The 18,353-nt window shown below is 41.8% G+C and overlaps 1 pseudogene; it reads right to left on the bottom strand.

The window, feature by feature from the left end:
* Window positions 1–17,244: 17,244 nt before the first annotated feature.
* Window positions 17,245–17,871, bottom strand: LOC137497463 (uncharacterized; annotated as a pseudogene).
* Window positions 17,872–18,353: the final 482 nt, after the last annotated feature.

Raw genomic sequence — 18,353 nt, 5'->3', positions numbered from 1 at the left:
CGTCTGTAACGTGTTAAGTTTTTGATATATACTGTATATATGCTCATTTTAAAAATTTACCTGTTTTGACACTTCCCCTTAAGTGGATTTTCAGAAAACAAATTATGTGCATTCCTTTACTTTTACAGGAGATTCCAAATACCAATTTTCACGTCTGTAACATGTTACTTTTTTGAGATATACTCATTTTAATAATTCACACCTTCTGTCACTCCTGTTCAACACCCCTTAAGTAGATTTTCCAAAAACAAACAATACGTGTTTCTTTACATTTAAAGGAGATTCCAAATACCAATTTCCATGTCTGTAACATCTTCAGTTTTTGAGAGATAAGTATCCACATAAAAAGAATTCAACCCCTTTTTCAGTCCTCTTTACACTGCCCCCATCACCCCCCACTGAAGTGTTTTTTCGAAAACAAATACCAGTAGTGTTACTTTTATTTTTAAAAGAGATTAAAAATACCAATTTTCACGTCTGCAATATGTCAAGTTTTTTATATATACTGTATATATGCTCATTTTAAAAATTTACCTGTTTTAACACTTCCCCTTAAGTGGATTTTCAGGAAACAAATTATGTGCGTTCTTTTACTTTTACAGGAGATTCCAAATACCAATTTTCACGTCTGTAACATGTTACTTTTTTTGAGATATACTCATTTTAATAATTCACACCTTCTGTCACTCCTGTTCAACACCCCTTAAGTAGATTTTCCAAAAACAAAAAATACGTTTTTCTTTATTTTTAAAGGAGATTCCAAATACCAATTTTCATGACTGTAATATCTTCTGTTTTTTAGATATAAGTATCCACATGAAAGGTATTCAACCCCTTTTTCACCTTTTTACACACACACACACACACACACACACACACACACACACACACACACACACACACACACACCCCTTACAGGATTTTCCGAAAACAAAAAAATACATGTTTCTTTATTTTTAAAGCAGATTCCAAATACCAATTTTCATGTATTTAAACTGCCCAGTTTCCGAGATATAGATACACTCATTTTAAAAATTCACCCCCCCCCCTTTTCACCCCCTTAGCGATGAATATCCGAAAATACTCCCTTAGTAAGCACCTACATTATAATATGAATGTATCCCCAAAATTTCATTTCTTTATGTCCAGTAGTTTTGGCTCGGCGATGATGAATCAGTCAGTCAGGACAAGTTATTTTATATATATAGATAGATAGATAGATAGATATACCGTAATATTAATACGCCGGCCCCGCGATGTAGGGGTAGCGAGCTTGCCTCTTACCCGGAGACCTCGGGTTCGATTCCCGACCAGGTCAGGTACTTTTACCTGCATCTGAGGGCGGGTTCAAGGTCCGCAATTGAGGAGCTATCTGGCGGTGAGGTGGCGGCCCCGGTCTAGAAAGCCACGAATACCGGACGAGAGGATCCCGCGTGCTGACCAAATGACACCTCGTAATATGCAGGCCTTCGGGCTGAGCAGCGGTCGCTTGGTAGGCCATGGCCCTTCAGGGCTGTTGCGCCATGGGGTGTGATTTGGTTTGAAAACTTAAAGGTGCAGCGGAGGTTTAATTTAAAATTGATAAGATGACCTGGTCGCCAATACTGAAATTGCAAGCCTTTAAATTATGAAAGCGAGCACGAGAGGTACGGTACCAATAGTCCTAAATGTTGTGACTTATGAGACATATGCCTACCTACCGGTACAGGTACTCAGGCTGAACATCGAAAAATTATTTGTATTACTACCGGTACACTACCTACCGGAATGTATTCGTGAATGATCAACACCGATGGGCAGCGAAAATATAATTTTACTTATTTTTGCAGTTGAACGGTGGGGGATTACGCGGACGCCCCGCGTTCGATTTCCGGCCAGATCAGGGATTTTTACCTGGATCTAAGGGCTGGTTTGAGGTCCACTCAGCCTACGTGATTACAATCGAGGAAACTGTGAGATGGCCCCGATCTATTTCCAGAATAACGGCCGAGAGGATTCGTCGTGCCGACCACACGACAGCTCGTAATCTGCAGGCTTTCGTACTGAGGAGCGGTCACTTGGTAGGCCATGACCCTTCGGGATTGCTGCGTGGGTGGGGAAGTTCGCCTCGATACAAGGGGCATAACTATACACGGCACTTCTGCTTTTCTCACAAAACTACTGTTATCGGAAAAATAACATGCTCGCATTGGATATATGAGTAAGCCTAATTGCTAACATAAATGACACCAAAAACTCTCTTTGAATCACATCATTACCGTACCTGGTATATGGTTTTCGAGTTGCCTTCCAGAGCGCTATGAATCCACAGAACGCTGTCATTAATTGCACCACATTCTTATGAAGTAGCCAAAAGAAACAGCAGTCGCAACACATATGTCTGCACTCTGCACCAAATATGAAGAGAATGAACACAACATACTTTCAGTGTCAGCTCCTTCACAGATGTGGGTACATGGGACAGGTTAGCCAACATACAGCAATGAAATCCACGTGAGTGGTTGTAATTTCCAAATCAAATACATTTTGATACCACATTGTAGAGATTACGTGATTATAATTATCATTGAAGAAGGCTAGCACTATGGCAATAAGTAACTGGATCTTCTGTTCATATTGTTTTTGCTCCAAGTCCATTGCGTTAGACAAACCATTTTTCCAGCAGACCTGACTGGAATTGCAAAAGCGAAATTATGATGTTCTTGATACAGTTATAATACCCTGAATTATTTTATGTACATAAAATAGAAGGGAGAACTGTTTAACCAATATTAATTTCGCCCATTCACTGTCATCACGGGAACGCCCCGCCGTGACGTCACCAAGTGGTGAAGTTATGCACTCGCTTGAAGGTGGGGATGTACTGCGCTGAGCAGCTGTGTGGTGTACACTTCCCTGCCCTCTGACCTTTAGCTCAGGCCTCAGAGATACAGACTTCACAACTGATGACTAATAAAGTGTTGTCTTATAGCCTAGTGGTACATAGGTTCAGATTATTGATCCTTAAAGAGATCAAAACGGAATTCACCACGGCGCTGAAAGGAATAACAAACGAGTGTACAATCCATTGTATGGTGGTGAACTTCCCCAGCCAACACCACCACCACCATTATTATTATTATTATTATTATTATTATTATTATTATTATTATTTATCTACTTACCCTCCGGGGTCGGTTTTTCCCTCGGACTCAGCGAGGGATCCCGCCTCTACCGCCTCAAGGGCAGTGTCCTAGAGCTTCAGACTCTGGGTCGGGGATACAACTGGGAAGGATGACCAGTACCTCGCCCAGGCGGCCTCACCCGCTATGCTGAACAGGGGCCTGGCGGGGGGGATGGGAAGAGTGGAAGGGATGGAAGAGGGAAGGAAGCGGCCGTGTCCTTAAGTTAGCTACCATCCCGGCATTTTCCTGGAGGAGAAGTGGGAAACCACGGAAAACCACTTCCAGGATGGCTGAGGTGGGAATCGAACCCATCTCTACTCAGTTGACCTCCCGAGGCTGAGTGGACCCCGTTCCAGCCCTCGTACCACTTTTCATATTTCGTGGCAGAGCCGGGAATCGAACCCGCGCTTCCGGGGGAGGCAGCTAATCACACTAACCACTACACCACAGAGGTGGACAATTCATGAATACATAGGGCAGTAATGAGTTGATATCTACTAATACACGCATAGTGTCAGTGGCGATTAGAAGGGCTGAGGGCGGGGGGGGGGGGAGGAGTCGTCACCAACTTTGTGGAGAGAACACTACATTTTTATTCCATTTAGCCACCTGAAACTATGAATTATTAAAAATGATTGTGTACAAGCCCTGTTGTCTTATCAACTAATGTTTTCCTTTAATTTCTTTAATTACACAATGCAACAAATTTTAAGGTCACAATAACTTTTTTCGAAAATGTAGGCGTTCTCTATGTATTTCGACCTCCTTAATTAGAATATGATACTGAAAACATCGTATCACCCACAGTTTTTGCACAAATCGCGTAAATTTGTAATTAATGGTAAAGCAAGTTAATGATATTATAATAATTTATTCTGATTGATATTCTGAACTGCATATGGTGTTTTAGTGTTTATTATAATATACAATATAATATGCAAAAACAGTGGCCCCAAAGGTTGGGATTGGTTCCAGAGACAAAAATATAAGTGTGACCCTCTAGTGGAAAGAGACAGGATACTCTTGCCACCCCTGCATCTCAAACTGGGCATAATGAAGCAGTTTGTCAAAACATTACTTAGGTGTGGCAACTGTTTCAAATATATACGTAACAAATACCCCGACCTGTCAGATGCTAAGTTGAAGGAGGGCGTATTCACTGGTCCCGATATTCGGAAAGTAATGTTAGATGAAGATTTTCTTCATTCAATGAATACCGTGGAGCGAGAAGCCTGGACTGCCTTTAAGTGTGTGGTTCAAAACTTCCTGGGAAACAATCGTAGCCCAGAGTATGTCGACATAGTGGAGAACATGCTGACGAAGTTGAAAATGCTGGGATTCTCAGTGAGTTTGAAGTTACATTTTTTACATTCTCACCTTGACTTTTTCCCGTCCAAACTTGGATGCTGTAAGTGAGGAACAGGGTGAAAGATTCCATCGGGATATAAAGGATATGAAACGACGATACCAGGGAACTTGGGATGTTCGGATGATGGGCGACTACTGTTGGATGCTTCACCGCGAGGACACGGAAATGCCCCACAAGAGGAAAAGCAGGGGCCACACCATGACAACTAAGAAAGCACGCAATTCGTGTGCCATATATATGTACTACTTCAATATGTTATATCATTATTAGCAAAGTATACTGTGGCTGATACGATATTTTCAGTGTCATTTTCGAATTCAGGAGGCAGAAATACATAAAGTGCACCTACTTTTGTGAAAGAAGTTTTTCACTGTTGCACTGTGTTATTATAAAAATTCTTGAACCTCCGTGGCTCAGACGGCAGTGCACCTGCCTTCCACCACTGCGTTCCTTGGTTCAAATCCCGTTCACTCCATGTGAGATTTGTGCTGGACAAAACGAAGGCAGGACAGGGTTTTCTCCGAGTACTCCGGTTTTTCCTGTCATCATTAATTCCAGCAACACCCTCCAATATCATTTCATTTGTCAGTCATTAATCATTGCCACAGAGGAATACGACAGGCTTCTGCAGCCGCCACAATGCCTGTCCTCGCCGCCAGATTGGGGCTTTATTCATTCCATCCCTGACCCGGTCGAATATGGCAGCCCTGAGTATGGTTTTCCGTGGTTTCCCATTTTCACACCATACAAATGCTGGGGCTGTACCTTAATTAAGGCCACGGCCGCTTCTTTCCCACTCCTAGCCTTTTCCTGTCCCATCGTCGCCATAAGACCTATCTGTATCGGTGCGACGTAAAACAACTTGTAAAGAAAATGTTAAAAAAAACTTTTATTCACGCTGGGTAACTAGGTAGTTAAGAGAAAGGCCTAAAATGTAATCCTCAAATATCTATGAAACGATCCGTGGTCCAAGTTCTCGCAACATTGGGTATTTAACGTCAAGATCTAATGTTCATTATGGAGAGCATCATCGCCGTTTCCGTGGCCGTAATCCACCTTCACATTTATATGAAGAAATAAGTACGGAAAATAATTTATCATGTCCTGTCAAATATAAAAGCAAACGCGTTCACAACAGATTGTCAATGTTGATTTATTTCAGCAGTGGCGGTTCGTGCATGAAGGGCTTTTGGGCGCCGCCCTGCCGCGTTTTCAAAAACATTTAATATTAACTCACTCTGTAATAGTGATGGGACATTCGATTCATTTTACTGAATCGATTCATTTGATTCCGTTCACGTTACTGAATCGATACAGTAATCCGATTCACGGCACATTACAGTCACCGCTCCTACTGCATCTTTGTAGTGTGTAATGGTAAGACAGCAGCAACAGCATTCATTGTTCGCTGCTGCCATCTGGTCTTCATACTATGAACTACTTTCTTAGAAAAAAAAATGCTATTAACCCACCATCCCCCGAATGCAAGCGCATAGCTACGCGATACTAACCGCACGTCCAACTCGCTAAGTCAGTTTTGAAAATATGTACTGTATTTTTCTATCAGCAGAGGTTTTTAAATCGTCATATTTTGTATAGGCTACCCGAGATGTACAGTAGCCCACTGGTTTTCTGATTCAACATACTGTTGGTTAAGTTACTGCGTCAGTCGGCTCACTTACTGTCCACATATTATTGAAGTCTTGTGCAACGATGTGACATACGAACTGAGACAATACTGAGCCGTTCTTCCCAATATAAAACAGGTACTTTTGAGTGGTCATGAGCATGATTCATAGTCATAAGGCAGGCTAGAGTCGAGTTTAATTAATTGTCAAATGTCAACTAAGTTATAATACTAAGATCCTTAAACTAATAAATAGTATAACCTAATAACCTACCTACTTACTAGCTACTTTAGAATTATGTTTTGACTACCTTTTTGACACTGAAAATAAATCCATCTATTATTTAAACCTCCCTGTAAGAAGAGGACAGTGAATGCAAGTGGGTATTAATTTCAAAAGAGCTGAGCACGGGAGTCCATTTAGCGTACGATTCTTTCAGTGTACCATGACTCTGTATGTATTGCTTCAGAGGAAGCCCGGCTCTCCGCCAGTGTCCACTGTCCAGTGTGCCGATAAGGAGCCGTGTGTATCTTGTGTCTCACTGAGGCGTGCTCGTTCACGATTCTTTCGGTGTGCTATGGCTCACTGTATGTCTCGCTGCAGCTGAAAGCACGGCTCTCCGCCACCCGCCAGTGTCCAGTGAGCCGATAAGGAACCGTGTGTTATCTTGTGTCTCACTGAGCCGCGCTCGTTCACGATTCTTTCGATATGCCATGATTCACTGTCTCGCTGCAGCGGAAGCTCGGCTCTCCGCCAATGTCCAGTGAGCCGATAAGGAGCCGTGTGTATCTTGTGTTTCACTGAGCCGTGCTCGTTCACGATTCTTTCGGTGTGCTATGGCTCACTGTATGTCTCGCTGCAGCGGAAGCTCGGCTCTCCGCCACCCTCCAGTGTCCACTGAGCCGATAAGGAGCCGTGTGTATCTTGTGTCTCACTGAGCCGCGCTCGTTCACGATTCTTTCGATATGCCATGATTCACTGTCTCGCTGCAGTGGAAGCTCGGCTCCCCGTCAACGTCCAGTGAGTGCGCCACTCAGCACTGTCCGTTGGGAGTAAGCTGAATCGTGTGCCGTGAGCTCGCCGTTCCTGTGAATCGATTCACTCGGACACTTGAATGAATCGATACACTGCTTCGAATCATGCATTCAGTAGCCAACAGTACTCTGTAACTGATTACCGGTACATAAAAGATGGACAAATGTAGCGAAGTCGAGCTTATGTGGTGTGATATTAAGTTATACAATGTTATCTTTATTATTTCGGCTGTAAACATTTTGCTTTTCTATTTTCAAGAAATGGCAAAGGCTTTCAGACCGTGGCTGCTGTCCAGCAAGCCCGATGTTTTCTCTTTAGCCGTGAGGCGCTCGGACTGTGGCAGCTGAGCCCTAATGTGCGGGGTGCGGGAGGAGCTTTGAATAGGGTGACCAGATATTCAGAGACAAAAAGCAGGACCTGATCGTAAATATGACCTAGCAGCAACGTTGATCGCCGATTTTTCTCGTTCCTTTTAAGCGATACCAAACGTAAAAAGCATACAACGTATCGTACATTATTATTCACTACAGCATGATAAAACTTAAAAACACTCTGATTTTTAGGTGCTATAAAAAAGGAAGTAATGTGTTCCAATAACAAAAATTACCATAGTTTATTAACCTTCTAACCTATTATGCTATTACATTTGTTTACATTACAACACACAGTGTTACATTAACACATTGCAGTGTAAAGTCACTGTTACAGGCTCTCGTACTTTTCACTTCAATGAATTGTCTTCAACAACTTTAAGTTTCCACGCAGTATGTCATAATACTCTACGCAGTTATAATCCAGGTTGCACCTAGTGATTACCAGGTGTTTTACATTTTTAGGCTTTAGCCTGGATTTTTCATTCGTCCAAAGATTGTTCATTAATGAAAATACCCGTTCTGTAGGAGCATTTGTAGCAGGCAAGCTTAACACAAATTCTACAATATCACCTATATTCCTGAAGCCAATATTCCTATCTTCAAAATGAGTGAATATTTCCACCTACCTCAAAAGAGTTGGTGTACGAACCGTACTTTACCGTCCTTTACTTTAGTAACTGTGACATATTCCGTAACATTAATCATCTCATCAGGGTATGTCTTTCCGAGTGTACTTAAGTACAAAATCTAATGACCTTTGTACATCACTCCTTTCGAACACAGAATTAAGATCTGCCCAAATTAACACAGTGAGTTCACAAAAATGAAAAGTCCACTGATCATCTGGATAATCACCAGTACCGTTGCCTGCTTTATACTTAAAGCCGTGGAAGAGCTGTAGGCACAACGCCAGTACACAACTACACTGCTCCAAACTGCTCTTCCCGTCGTGAAACTAACGACCGCAACGACAACCGGAAACGGGAGTGTTTATATTTGAAGCTGTAGCCATCTTAAATTGAATATTCGTTATTTCTCGTTCTCTTTCATTCGTTTAAAACGTTAATAATTACATAACCACATTCTGCAAAAGAAATGAAGCCATTTATAATGCAAAAATATTTCGCAGTATTTTCGCAGGATATTTTTTTTAATGAAATGGCGTATGGCGTTTAGTGCCGGGAGTGTCCGAGGACAAGTTCGGCTCGCCAGATGCAGGTCTTTTGATTTGACTCCCATAGGCGACCTGCGTGTCGTGATGAGGATGAAATGATGATGGAGACGACACATACACCCAGTCGCCGTGCCAGCGAAATTACCCAATTATGGTTAAAATTCCTACGAACCCGGGACCCCTGTGGCCAAAGGCCAGCACGCTAACCATTTAGCCATGGAGCCGGACATTTTATAAAAAGCAGGATATTTATACAATTTTCGAGCCTCTTCCCGGGCCGCAGGATACGGTGTTAAAAGAAAGGAGTATCCTGCGAAAAGCAGGACATCCGGTCACCCTAGCTTTGAAGGACGATGTGCGCTTGTCAGGAGGAAGAGTACACGCGGGTGTATGGTCTGTCCGGCAGAGCCCTCAATAGGTCCCACGAGTTAACAAGTGTGCGGGGTGCGTGAGGAGCCTGGAAGGATAACATTGGCTTGTCAGGGGAAGAAAGAGTGCAAGCGGGTGTAAGCTCTGAACGGCGGAGCCCTCAGCAACGTCGCTAAGTACTTTACAAGGTGCCTAGGCTTCTTTCCCCCACGTCTTATATTAATTGTTGTTAGAGATTAATTCCAAAACATTTTACAAAACGATGAATTCCATTATACTGACTATTTAAGCAATTCATTTCTATACAGAAGCTAAAATAAAGATTCAAAATGTAACCACAACATGATGGCACTAGCTGTAGGGCAGTCAAATTGTAAAATACGTTGTCATGCTTTGAAATTTGAGCAAGGAGAAATTCGGGAATGCACTATTTATTTGTTTTCATGAATGTTGTTATTATCACTTGTGATTGTGATCGGTGAAACAGTGCAGTGGAGTAGTCGGGATTGCATTAGTTGTTAGCCTGTTAATATGTGTGCATAAAAATCATTGTAGTGTAGGTGTGTAGTTAATTAATTTTGTAGTGCAAGCAGATTTCTATTCAGCCAGTGTCATATTATTATTATTATTATTATTATTATTATTATTATTATTATTATTATTATTATTATTATTATTATTATTATTATTATTATTATTATTTCAAGTTGCTTTACGTCGCACCGACACAGATAGGTCTTATGGCGACGATGGGATAGGAAAGGCCTAGGAGTAGGAAGGAAGCGGCCGTGGCGTTAATTAAGGTACAGCCCCAGCATTTGCCTGGTGTGAAAATAAGAAAGCACGGAAAACCATCTTCAGGGCTGCCGATAGTGGGGTTCGAACCTACTATCTCCCGAATACTGGATACTGGCCGCACTTAAGCGACTGCAGCTCTCGAGCTCGGTATTATTATTATTATTATTATTATTATTATTATTATTATTATTATTATTATTATTATTATTATTATTATTATTAATCTAAAAGTAACGTGATGGTGGTCGGTGAAAACTGGACCAATGGGGGAGGGGAAAGAGATGGCGGCACAGCCCTGCCAGAGTAAAATGTCAGGAACCGTCAATGGATTTTAGATAGTGTCTTATGACAACTAGATAAAAAATCTAGCAGTACATTTGTAAATAAATGTTTTCTCCGTCTCCTTCTCTCTGATTCTATTAATGAATACAACGTAACAAAAGTTAAAGAGAATACAATTTCCGATCATGTATGTCTTCTACTGTTTTATCGTACCGGCTATGATAACAGAGATAGGTATTAATGAATTTACCAAGCGAGTTGGTCGTGCAGTTAGGGCTACCTTGCTATGAGCTTGCATTCGGGAGATAGTGGGTTCGAACCCCACTGTCGGCAACCCCGAAGATGGTTTTCCGTGGTTTCCTACTTTCACACCAGACAAATACTCACACACCACACATAACACTATCCTCCATCACAATAACATGCAGTTACCTACACATGACAGATGCCGCCCACCCTCAACGGAGGGTCTGCCGTACAAGGGATGCACTTGGCTAGGAAAAAATTAAATGGCTTATGGCTTTTAGTGCCGCGAGTGTCCGAGGACAAGTTCGGCTCGCCAGATGCAGGCCTTTTGATTTGACTCCCGTAGACGACCTGCGCGTCGTGATGAGAATGAAATGATGATGAAGACGACTCATACACCCAGCCCCCGTGCCAGCGAAATTAACCAATTAAGGTTAAAATTCCCGATCCTGTCGGGAATCGAACCTGGGACTCCTGTGGCCAGAGGCCAGCACGCTAACCATTTAGCCATGGAGCCGGACTCAGTTAGAAACAGCCACACGAAATTATTACCAGGCAAATGCTGGGAGGGGGGAGGGCTGTAGCTTAATTAAGGCCACGGTCGCTTCCTTCCCATTCCTAGCCCTTTCCTATCCCATCGTCGCCATAAGACCTATCTGTGTCGGTGCGACGTAAAAAAAATAATTACGAATTTAGACTTTTCTTGCTTAGTCCATATGAACGCCGAACATCGCTAACAAAAAATATTGTTCAGTCTTGTAAACTGGCGATGGTGGTAGTTTTTATTGCGATTGTCTTAAGGTGAACAACCGCGTGGTCATCAGCACAAGGAAACTTGTGAAGATGACTATCAAAATGAGAAAAATCACGAATGCTTGAATAAAAGGGGAAAAAAGAGCCTCTTTATACTGAATGCCCCAATATCACAGAGTCTAAAGAAAACATGATCTTTCTGAAAACCAGGCTTCAAATGTGCGCTCTTATGCACTTCACAATTTCGTAAGCCTCGCGCTGTCCTGCTCTGCGGTCAAGTGCTTCTCAACTTGCGCCCAACCATGTTGTCGCCAAAGTCATGAACACTGAAGTATGATCAAATAGCTTAATATGATAATAGTGGAAACTCTCCTTACTTAGCACGCAGAGCAGCGGCGACAGCACGTAGTGCTGCCATCTAGCGGCCCGCAGGGAACACTAACATTACGCGCTATTCAAACACTACACATTTCGACTTCCAACCCAACGAAATACAGAGTTAAGACGTTTGCGTCGTTCTTGTAACATAATATAGGGAAGGAAAAAGGTGGATGTTGATCTGAATGAACCAGTGATAAGAATAAAACAAATGTAATATCCAATTAAAACATTATAGTGCTATTAAAACAATGTGCGTGTTCTGACAGTTCGCAGCACGTGGCGCCGAACAAAGGAGTGGGAGCGCTGTGTTGCCACTTGATCCGGCATGAGTTACTACATCACAGTCAACAGCTCTCGTTCTGCGCTAGGCTCTGCGGAAAATAATATCCATTAACGGCGATCATGAAAGAGTTAGAAAAACGTTAAATATCGTTGCTATTATTTCAAGATGGCTCAGCAGTAATTTTATCAGCTCAAATATCGTAAGACAAACTCCTCATTCGCCTTCCTCATAGGCTTTAATGAGTCGGGTTTTGCCCGGTGTTGATAACCTGTCATGTGATGGTCCAATTACATCCACTCCCTCTCTTTCCCCTTCACCTTCTTCCCAAGGCTCCTTTTCTTTCTTTTCTTTTTCTTTCCCTATTCTAATTACTGTAGCTTGAGAAATTTTAAAGCTGCTGCTGTTCTTTCTACAACTTTGTTAACGTCTATCAGTGGGCCTCCATTTTTCCCTTCAGCCTCAAAATATTCCCGTAAGGCACATACCATATCGCGAACTTGACCACGTATAGCGAAGCCATGCCTCTCCATTACGCTTGCCTTTTTTCTAGGTGAATGAATTCTAGGTCGCCCTCGGTGTTTAGCGGCGCTCTGAACGGGTTGCAACATTTTGAATTCAGTAAATGAGACGGTGTTAAAGTTACACTATACTACACAATACTATAATTTACACTACACTAGAATGCCAGCCTCGATAACGATACACTTATTAACATGAACACAATAGCACTATAATATTTATAGTGCTATTAAAACAATGTGCGTGTTCTGACAGCTCTCAGCGTGGTAGTAGGAGGTGGCAGTTACTATGGCAACCAGTACACGCCTCCCATTTCAGCCAATCCCAGCTCGGCATGCACTCTCCCTTTTCCTACCCCCGCTGTCTGAAAGCTTCGTGAGGCGGTCGGTCCGAGTTCCATGTTGCCAATATAGTATACCGTAGCACATGTGGCTGGGCTAACAATGTCTACTTTGAGAGATATCATTGTCTGTATAGTGTGTTTTTAAATCAACTAAATATTATAGTGCTATTGTGTTCGTGTTAATAAGTGTATCGTTATCGAGGCTGGCATTCTAGTGTAGTGTAAATTATAGTATTGTGTAGTATAGTGTAATTTTAACACCGTCTCATTTACTGAACTCAAAATGTTGCAACCCGTTCAGAGCGCCGCTAAACAACGAGGGCGACCTAGAATTCATTCACCTAGAAAAAAGGCAAGCGTAATGGGGAGGTATGGCTTCGCTATTCGTGGTCAAGCTCGCGATATGGTATGTGCCTTACGGGAATATTTTGAGGCTGAAGAGAAAAATGGAGGCCCACTGATAGACGTTAACAAAGTTGTAGAAAGAACAGCAGCAGCTTTAAAATTTCTCAAGCTACAGTAATTAGAATAGGGAAAGAAAAAGAAAAGAAAGAAAAGGAGCCTTGGGAAGAAGGGGAAAGAGAGGGAGTGGATGTAATTGGACCAACACATGACAGGTTATCAACACCGGGCAAAACCCGACCCATTAAAGCCTATGAGGAAGGGGAATGAGGAGTTTGTCTTACGATATTTGAGCTGATAAAATCACTGCTGAGCCATCTTGGAATAATAGCAACGATATTTAACGTTTTTCTAACTCTTTCATGATCGCCGTTAATGGATATTATTTTCCGCAGAGCCTAGCGCAGAACGAGAGCTGTTGACTGTGATGTAGTAACTCATGCCGGATCACGTGGCAACACAGCGCTCCCACTCCTTTGTTCGGCGCCACGTGCTGCGAACTGTCAGAACACGCACATTGTTTTAATAGCACTATAGTTGATTTAAAAAACACACTATACAGACAATGATATCTCTCAAAGTAGACATTGTTAGCCCAGCCACATGTGTTACGGTATACTATATTGGCAACGTGGAACTCGGACCGACCGCCTCACGATGCTTTCAGACAGCGGGGGTAGGAAAAGGGAGAGTGCATGCCGAGCTGGGATTGGCTGAAACAGGAGGCGTGTACCGGTTGCCATAGTAACTGCCACCTCCTACTACCACGCTGAGAGCTGTCAGAACACGCACATTGTTTTAATAGCACTATAGATCGTCGTGTTATGACTAGGGCCTACAGTCTTCAAGAGCAAATCACACATGCAATATATTTTTAAACTTGGCATTTTTACAGGCAATATTTTTCACTGTTGAGTCATTGGTTCTATTCACATATGCCTTTATAAGGACTTTGAAATACTTGTTTGTCAGTCAGTAATTTTACACAGCTGTTACATAAGCCTACACTACATTCATTCAATGACAAAAACCTGTCATTTAATTTTATTCTAATTCCATCTTTGCTTTCTAACAAAAACTTTTAAAAAACCTATCTTCAAATGTTCTTGATATTTTAGCATCTAACTTTTCCCCACAAATATCTGGAAACATAATTTTAGAATTGTCATACTTTTTCATTTCTATGTGCAAGTTTCCCATGCTATAATCATTATCGTAAGATGACAATACATCCCTACACTCAGCATGGGGAAATTTGCTACATGCCCATCCTATGACATAATTGTCTGCATTTTTCTGTATTATATCATGTCATAATCAGTTACCTGATCACTTAACTCACACTGTCGAGAGACATTAGCATCAAAATTGCATTTCATCACATCATTATGAGTCAGTAGAAAGCCTGCAACATCAGATTCACAATTGCTGTCATCAGAAGCAAAGAGCAATTGATTTATCATGACACTCCGTATGGCACTGCGAAATTTTGTTGCATCTGGGGTTACATTGTTACCTTCTCTTGCTCTGATGATGGAAAAAATGTAGTCAATGCAGTCTTGCGTGAGCCTCCTTGTTACCAAATAATGAAAACCATAATCACTGTATAATTCAGACCACAATAGTTTCAGTGCAGAAATATTGTCTATCCAACCCTGAATACAGAGAGGGTTGGCTTTGCGGTTATTCAAAACTTTGAGTTGTTTTAGACAATCACAAATTTCATCCAGTTTTTTCATATGCCCTGAGTCATTGCTTAAAGGTCTCCTGTACTCTTTGGGGCTACTGAGACTTGAAGAATTAAAAATATCAGATAAAGTATCACACATTTCTATAAACTCTGCAGTGTTTGCAGCACTTGATTGCAAAGAATTGAATGACACATGAACTAGCATTCCAGAAGCTACAGAATGGCTGAGGACTCTGGTGGCTAAACATACCCTCATACCTTTCATCTAAATCTGCCCTTCTGCTCTTCACCCACTGAGTACACCTAAAAATCGGTTAAATGCATAGGTTTATTCATAACAATATTTTAAAGAAAGTATGTTGTCATAGATAGAAAAAAAAAATACCGGCACGTAAACATTAACAGGTAGGCCTATAGACCTCGTGCGCATGGATGTTGCTGCGCTCTGGCGGCGAGTTGCTCGAATAGTTCATGTGACTTGCTCTCGTCAGTGAAGTGAAGCAACGCGATTATCAGGCTGCGTTTGTTGAGGTACGAAATCAAGTTTGAGATGGAAGAAAGTTCTACAAAGAGTAGAACAAACTGTTCTGTTGTTGGATGTAACTACTCCTATAAAAATTGTCCTCCTGGAACGAAGTTCTTCGTATTCCCTAATAATAAGCAACACATTCGTAGAAGGAACGCTTGGATTGTGGCTTTAAAACGGGACACGAGTGACGGTAAACCATGGCATCCTACAAATAATTCACGTGTTTGTAGTCGGCATTTTATAAACGGAACACCGACAAGAGATCCTGACAGTCCCGGCTACATACCGAGGCTCCACATGAAGCCATATTTATCGGATCAGCATCAACAAGGTGAGGGCGCTAGAGTAACTGCGAGATACAAGAGGCTAAAAATGAGACATGAAAATGAGAGGGGTGAGGGAAGTGTGATTGAACATGGATCATTCAGTGACGCGAGCACACAGACAGATATTGTGACCGTATATAATGACAAGACTGATATGAATATATTGTTTTCTTCTTTGAGAAATAATTGCGAAGCAGAAGTCCAGACAAATCTTCCTATTCCTCGTGTGAACAAACAAACAATGACTGACACTTGTTTAAAGCAAGACTGTGGTATTAATGTAGACCTTGTGGATAAGACGCATTTTTGTGGATACCAGTCAGTGAAAGAAAACGAACATCATGTTGCTGAAATAGCGGGTGTAAAGCTGGCAGTGTTTCGTATCTTGTTATCGCTGTTACCGTCTGTCCATCGCAATTGTACTCTTGACAAAGAAAATATGTTACTTCTCCTGTTAATGAAGTGCAAACTGGGTATTAGTTTTGCTGCTCTCGGCGTTATGTTTAACTGTCACAGAACTACGGCTTCTGCTGCCTTTAAATTTACACTCTATCATATTTTTGAGAAGACAAAGGAATGGATTTTCTGGCCACAACGATCCACTATTAAATGTACTATGCCAAATTCCTTTAAACGTCATTTTGAAAATTGCACTTGCATTATAGATTGTAGTGAAGTGTCCTGTGAAAGACCTCAAAGTGTTCGTCAAAGAATTTTAATGTTCTCTCATTATAAAAATTCATTCACTGTAAAATTTCTGGTTGCCATTACTCCGTCAGGTTATATTTCTTTTCTGTCTAAATGTTATGGTGGAAGAGCGACCGATAGCTACATTACCGTACATTCCAGTATACTAAATCATATTCAACCAGGAGACCTTGTTATGTGTGATAAAGGGTTCCCACAGATAAAAACGTGCATTGAAAATAAGAACGCAGTAATGGTAATGCCACCGTTTGCATTTAATCCACAGTTTTCAGCTGAGGAAGTAAAAAAAACATACGATATAGCATCTGTCAGAATTCATGTTGAAAGAGCCATACACAGAATGAAGGTTTATAAAATATTGAGTAACCGAGTTACCATGGATTTGGTACCTCATTTAGACAAGATTGTTCATCTCATAGGTGTCTTAGTGAACTTGAGTCCTCCGATAATTAAAGCAGACGACTAGTATCTTATAGGTAAGACCTAAACTTACACATGAATATATAATTATTAAATTGTACATAATTAAACCAATTTAGTTCACTGTTCTTTAAATGTTTTAATTCCAACTCGAGGAGAAATTATACCATGTTTCAAATGTCTGAATAGTGGTAAAATCTATGCATGAGAATGGTAACAATATAACACTATGTATAACGCTTGAAAATTAGCGGAAGGTAATGTTCGAAATAAAACCTCTCTACTGTGGGAATAATATTTGAAAGGAATTCTTCATTTCTGGAGACACCCACTTTCACACTTTTCTTTGGAGAATATACAAAAAAAAAAAAAAAAAAAAGAAAGTCACAGGAGTTGAGGTTTAAAATATACAATGATGTCTGTACCTGGGTGTAGTATACGTGAGTTTCCTTTAACTTGATATCACCATCAATGTCAATATACAACTATGGAACATTACACATGTCGTCATTTGCTCGTCGGGGTAACCCAAAAGGACCCGGAGACGCCGTCGGGAGATCGGGGAAGCGTTTTCTTTTCTGCATGAGCGTTCGAGTTCCCTGGAATCCTCTAGCAGGGAGATAGGGTTTGGAACGCGAAGAGCACCGCAGTTGCGGCGGTGTCCCGATCTTCCCCTCGGACCTTGAAAATCCGGGAGAGGGCCACGTGGAGGTGTCGCGCCGGCTCGTACCCATATCCGCAGCAGGTCTCCAAGGTGAAGAGCCTCTAGTCGATAGACTAATGTAGGTAAGGGAAGTCGGCAAATTGGATCCGTAACTTCGGGATAAGGATTGGCTCTGAGGATCGGGGCGTGTCGGGCTTGGTAGGGAAGTGGGTCTGCGCTAACGTGCCGGGCCTGGGCGAGGCGAGAGCGCGGGTGTCGGCCTCCGTCGTCACTTCAACGCTGGATCCGAGCTCGGTCCCGTGCCTTGGCCTCCCACGGATCTTCCTTGCTGCGAGGCCGCGGTCTGCCTTGTGGCGTCGCAGTCTCCTCACGGAGGTTGCAGCCGCGGGCGCGCGGATTCTCTTCGGCCGCCATTCAACGGTCGGCTCAGAATTCAAATGTCTGAATAGTGGTAAAATCTATGCATGAGAATGGTAACAATATAACACTATGTATAACGCTTGAAAATTAGCGGAAGGTAATGTTCGAAATAAAACCTCTCTACTGTGGGAATAATATTTGAAAGGAATTCTTCATTTCTGGAGACACCCACTTTCACACTTTTCTTTGGAGAATATACAAAAAAAAAAAAAAAAAGAAAGTCACAGGAGTTGAGGTTTAAAATATACAATGATGTCTGTACCTGGGTGTAGTATACGTGAGTTTCCTTTAACTTGATATCACCATCAATGTCAATATACAACTATGGAACATTACACATGTCGTCATCAATCACGGGCTTTTCCCGACACGAGTAAGGGCACTTAATCTCCAAAAGATAGGGTCAGTCCTGACCTAGAACTATCCCATCCGGGCTACAGCAGAGCCAGAGTTGCTCTTCTTTGATTAACAAACCC

Source organism: Anabrus simplex, chromosome 1 (assembly GCF_040414725.1).
Source record: "Anabrus simplex isolate iqAnaSimp1 chromosome 1, ASM4041472v1, whole genome shotgun sequence".
NCBI lineage: Eukaryota > Metazoa > Arthropoda > Insecta > Orthoptera > Tettigoniidae > Anabrus > Anabrus simplex.
This window is presented reverse-complemented; position numbering and strand designations above follow the sequence as displayed.